General features: G+C 38.8%; 1 long non-coding RNA gene across 1 annotated transcript; it reads right to left on the minus strand.

Moving 5' to 3' along the window:
- Window positions 1-700: 700 nt before the first annotated feature.
- On the minus strand, window positions 701-4,635 carry LOC125719276 (uncharacterized). Its single transcript, XR_007385054.1, has 3 exons — window positions 4,611-4,635; window positions 4,261-4,340; window positions 701-1,113 (listed from the first exon to the last, which is right to left on the minus strand). It is a non-coding gene; the product is annotated as an uncharacterized LOC125719276 (long non-coding RNA).
- Window positions 4,636-5,955: the final 1,320 nt, after the last annotated feature.

Raw genomic sequence — 5,955 nt, forward strand, 5'->3', positions numbered from 1 at the left:
GGCCGCCAATAGCAATACCCACACGTGTATTGCTACGGCCGGCTGTCAGCATGCAGCTGTCGATCAGGCCGACAGGAAGTGATTGCAGGCTGGTCAACCATGGCATCCCGGCTGACTTACGCTCCCCAGAGGGCACGATGCCAGTTGGATTCTTCCATTGCCAGTCGACAGGCAGATGACAAGTCTGAACCTCAAATCGCTAACTGGAAAACCTACATCGGACACCTATATTTTATCATATAATCACATGTCTTTGGACCGATAGTGGAAACCAGAGTATTGAAGGGAAACATCTCAACACAGGGAGAGCAAGCAAAGGCTACACGCACAGAACAGGGGCAGGATTCAAACCCAGCCCTGGGGGGGGGGGGCAACATCAGGGCTACCCACTCAGCCACAATCTCGCACATTACATTACGATGCTACTTCAAAATGACTGGATACTTTCATTGTGGAAGTAGCATGAATAATGAGCTTTGAGTGAAACCGTATGGCAACCGTTAGATCTGATTAGCAAGGGATCCTGTTAGTGCTGAGTATTCAGTTTTCGGGTAGAGACTGCTTACAGTGTGACCATGTGACATAAACCTGTATGTAGGGTTCAGTTGCTGCTACAGCAGATGACATGGGGGAGATCACGTTACATCGGGGGTCTGGCCAAGTGTGTAAATAAGGAATAAAAAGGGTACTAATTCTCCAGCACCTCAATCAATAATAAGACAAAAGAAAGTACCCTTTGTTTTTCAGGGACGCTCCTTAGAATAGAGGGCAGGGCTGGTTTTTATAAATACATGCTGGCCCAAGAAAAGATGGAAAACGTTTGGGAAACTTCTGGCAAGATGTAGTATTACCAAGTGAGCCTTCCCGCTTATCTAATAATGTGGGAAACCATGATGTATGTCTGAATGCAAACAATGTACAGCTGTACACAGAATAAACAGTGGACATCTTTTAAATGGGCTTTAAAGTATCTTCACACACACACACACACACACACACACACACACACACACACACACACACACACACACACACGCACACAAAGCAGCTTTTTCTGGAGATGGTAAGGGTTCTCAGTTTTCTCTCCTTTCCCTTCCTCTTCAGCGGGATCTCCTACAATGGAAAAAGTGGGGAAAACTCAGGAAAGGTTTAACGTACAATGAAGTAAAGCCAGCCTCCTTTCAGACGTTACTCTTCTGCCGGTTAAGGGAGAGGCACTCCAGTTTTTTCCATCTCCTGTTTTAACTGAGCCGTCATTCTGTCTCTATTTGTCTGTGCAAACCTCCCCAGATTCTCACCAGGCAGTGTAAGTATGTGCGTATGCTGTCTGTGCACAGCAACGGCCCTTAAATGTGCCTTATTCAATCTGATCAATGTCCACTGTTGGCAACTATAGACAATTAGGCAATACTAATGTATATGTTAATGTAATACCATATATGAATTAAATATATCTATAGCCTCACCATGATCTGCTCATTATTAAGTATTAATATAACACATTTTATGTATGTTATGTAACATATTTTAATTTTGATTTTGACACACGCATACGTTTCTTTTCAAACTTTTTATTCTACTCATAAAAATGAAACTCAGTTTGATAACTCTTTAATATTTTATTATAGCTTTAGCTGAAATAAAACTTAGTATAAATCAGTATAAATACCATGCTAAAGAAATATATTTTATTTATATGAAATTGAGCACCTGACCAGCAGCTCTTCTTAACATCATGGAAAATTAGACTAATTAACCCTAATAACCAAAAGAACAAAACAATCTAAGTTGTTAAAAAAAATAAACACAACGGATAGCAGAGTTAAGTGTAATTATAACTCGTATACATCATAAATTAAATAGTTTAAATGCTCAGAATACTTCATTGATGCCAGACAATGCATTTGCTCCTTTGTTACCTGTCCTACAGTATCAGAAATGCCTCTTAAAACAGTTCAAAATGACAAAAGGCAAAATTTCATAAACAACCCCCTTATTTTTTTCAACACTAGTTAAGTTCAGCAATTATTAAACTTTCTATTGATAAGAAGTAACAACCACATATTGGCTGTAAATATTGTGGATTTGCAGCTTTATGTGATTTTTTTCACTTTTAAAAGTTTTGCACGTTTGGATTGTTCAGACTGGTCTGCACAATCATTCCGTTAATTGTCTCGTGATTTTGGGTGATTTCACAGACTATTAACTAAATAAATTTAAACTTAATAATATTCAGTTATACAAGAGATAGCAATGTGTGGATTTGTTTTCAAAGAAACTACTATTACTTTCAGCAAATGTTAAAAAGATAAATTACGTTAATTTATTTGATGAAGTAGGGTTTCTGTGGCAGTGTGTGGTGTTTACGTAAGTGTTTATAACAACCATTTGCGATGGAATGGTAAAACTTGCACTGAACATCTGTTCACAACAGGGAATCGCTCAAACACATACCTTATGTCATGGCCAGTCTTTAGATAAAACCAAGACACTGGATAAACTTGTGTATAATACAAACAATATTATGAAAATGACTATGATGTGGTTGAAAACATTCAGCTGTTTCGGTCTAGCCAGCTTAAGCTGGGACTGTTTAATTTAAAATGCACACAGACCTTCTGTGCAGTTACTCTAACGTGTTTAAAGTGCTACTCTCCAGGTGTGTTTTCCTATAGCATGAATTGTATAATTGTTAGCAAAATTAAAATGTGATAGTAATAATGAATAGAAATTGCAGGTGGGCTGAATCGTGAGGCATTTATGTTGATCAGAGTGACTGAGTAAGCGATGCGGTCTTTCTTTGCCTTTCCATAGCTACCTACCACTGTCAGTCTCTGACTACTGGACGAGTGACGCTTCTCATCGTGATTACTTATCATAATTACTGGCGAAGAAAAAACCTTTTGGAATAGCGATGATTTTTGGGCGCTCGTCTTCCTTGAGAAACAGACGAAATGGAACGAAACTCAGGGAAAGATCGTTAGCTCCCAGCTGGAAAGTGACAGTGGATTTTTTAAAGTGACTATGGTGCATAAAGAGCCTCTATTGTCGGACAAGTTATAGGTATATAAGGGTGTTAGCTACCCCTCTTGGGACGCTCGTCCCGAGCTGTGTGTGGGGATTATTTGGAATACGACAGTGAAACCATCTGCATAGCTCTTACAGCAGGATTCGTATTATAAAGGCATGAAAAATTGCTTTGAAATATAGTCTGACAGACTGCCAGTGAAAACACATGCTCGGAGAGAGCGATATTACTCAAACCGTAGCTCACTGGAGGCGCCCGTGGGTGTTCCGCAGGTGTGGCCCCCACACAGGCCGGCACACCTCCACAAGGCCGCCGACCCTCTCAGCATTAGCAGAGCGCCTACGTGAGGCCATCCCTCCCGCCGCTTCTCTAGGCCAGTCAAGTAGCCCCATAGTTTCTTAGAGTTTTAAGACACACCGTCAACATTAATCAGACGAGTCGTTTCATCCGTTCACCCACCCACCCCCACCGTCATCAACATCAGCTACTTTATCTTAAAGGCAAATATTTAAAAAGCTTGGCCTTATCCATCTCTGTAAAACATCAGTTACAGTAAAATATACATTGAATAATAAAATAAACCCATAATTCAGTGCTGCTTTTCATTTATTTTTTTCTTACACGCTGTTACATTGTAACTTAAGGTAATCTTTCGTTATATCATTTTTAACTATTTATTTTTAAAAGTATGAGTGATGCACAGAACTATACATTTTGTAAATGCTGAAATAAACATGCAAGTTACATTATATTTAAAAATATAATTTTCTGTAAACGTCATTATACGAATAGCATAGTTGTTTTTGAGTTACTTAAGTCTTTCAGTGTTTCTTCATTAGCGTAACTTCATTAGCAAAGCACAGCACACAAGATATGATCTTATTGTATGATCATTTTGCAGTAGAATGATGACTCATAGCAGCTTAGAAAATACGAAGAATACGGAAAATAGGAAACAGGGAGTATTCCATGAGTGTTTTATTTTAATGTGGTTAAAGAAAGGCAGGGAAAGATGCACTCATACTAAACAGTTACACTTTATAAGGACTTTTCAGAGTATGGAAAAGCGCGGTCAACTTTCACATTTAGGTCACTAATGCATTATTCGTCGACTACTTCAGAGAGTCCGCCATTCTCGTTAATCCCACTTGTCTCAGCGACAGTGGAAAAAAAGTCAGTTTGAGATGTGAGAGAACAAAAAGACAGTTTGAAAATACGACTTGTATCCGTACCTCTCCCTTTTTCCTTTGGTTAATTGTACATGCTGCCATCCATTTTCAACAGTCTCGTCCAATCAGCGTGACGTTGTTAACTGTACAGTAATCATAAATCATTGCATATACATTTTAATTACTTTGTTCTTTGCTGCAATTAATAAAAATGACTAGTAACTTTCACATACTCGTATGTAGCTAGAAACTGTCAACTGACAGTATTGGCACTATTTTACTTAAGCTACACCTAGGTACAGGAAACAAATATATATTAATAGAAAACTCGCAAAACTTTATATGTATTTTATAAAAAACAAATTGAGAAAATTAGCCACCACATGCTAGGCGCTATAGTAGTAGCTATGTACCTATAACATCATGACGAGTCCAAACATGTATTGGGAAAATGTATTTCTTTTCTTTCTTTTCATTCATTGATGTTACTGGTTTTTGTTATTGTTTTGGACACATGTAACCAGTGCTGTGCAGAATCATCAACCTGTAGCGTAGTGAGCGCCTTGCAGCGGCCCCTGTCCCTTTAAGAGCGCTCAGTCTGGGGTGGCGCTTTCCTCTGCAAGGGCTTCTTGATATTAATAGTGTTGGTGTCTTGAAACTGACGTAATGCTTGGAGTCTGAGGTCCTGACAAGCGATAACATTTCTGATAAAGAACTGAGATCACTGCAAACTAACCTTCTATTTTTCCTTCCAGACACTGGCGTTTTTAATATTAAATCACAGTTACCCCGAGTTCACTTGCATAGGAGAGATCCGAAATTTTTAATCCCCCTCTAACAAAAAAGAAATAATACCCTGAGATCAACAAACAAACAACACAAAGACGGTTCATGGCTTACGCCAAAGCTCCACCATCTTTCAGACTGCAAAGACTATTGCAATTTAATCAACAGGTAAGAGGAAAGAGAATCAATGGACGTAACGAGGAAGGCAGCAAACAATGTGATGTGAATTTTTAGTAGTTCCTGAATGCTGATCTCTTTTAGTAGCTAATGTTATGTAATGTTGGGAGAGCTAAGGGCTTTCGTGAATCAGTTGTGAGCTACTTTGCTATGAAAAAAAGAGCAGGGCTTCTCAGATTTCACGTGGCATTTAGGTTTTGTTGGGTCAAATGCATGAGAAATTGATATTGGCTACTCGCTAGAAGCGGTAGCCTTAATCGAGGGGTCACGTTCTGAAACAAGGAAGAAAAACATGATTTCCAGTAGGTTTGTGGCTCACTTTTTTCCTTCCCTTTTTCTTAAATCCTTTTCTTTTGAAGCTACCGTCAAGCAGTCGCTTGAAAGATTTAAACGGATAAATAATGGATGGACACTGCGGATGCTTGTAAAGAAATTATTGTTGCAATACATACGAAACGTGTAAGTGGACGCGGTGCCTTTCAAAGAGCGTGTATTTATTCCTGTGCCGTCGTTTCAGTTGAGGGAGTTTGTTAAAAATACGAAAAATACTTCGGTTTAAAAGGGGGATAAAAACTGCTAGAAGTTTTATTTTATATTTTAAATTAATTAATACATTTGGGATTTTTTTATGAAATCGTTAAGTTTTGCGGACGACATTATGAACAGAGGAGCAGGAACAAGGCTGCGTTGTTTCTTCGGAGAAGTTTTTAGACATTTGTCGGAGATCTGGGGGACAAGTACGGACGAAGATGCGATTATAAATGTATTATATGTGCGATCGCATTGTGAGGCGCA

Source organism: Brienomyrus brachyistius, chromosome 23 (assembly GCF_023856365.1).
Source record: "Brienomyrus brachyistius isolate T26 chromosome 23, BBRACH_0.4, whole genome shotgun sequence".
Lineage (NCBI taxonomy): Eukaryota > Metazoa > Chordata > Actinopteri > Osteoglossiformes > Mormyridae > Brienomyrus > Brienomyrus brachyistius.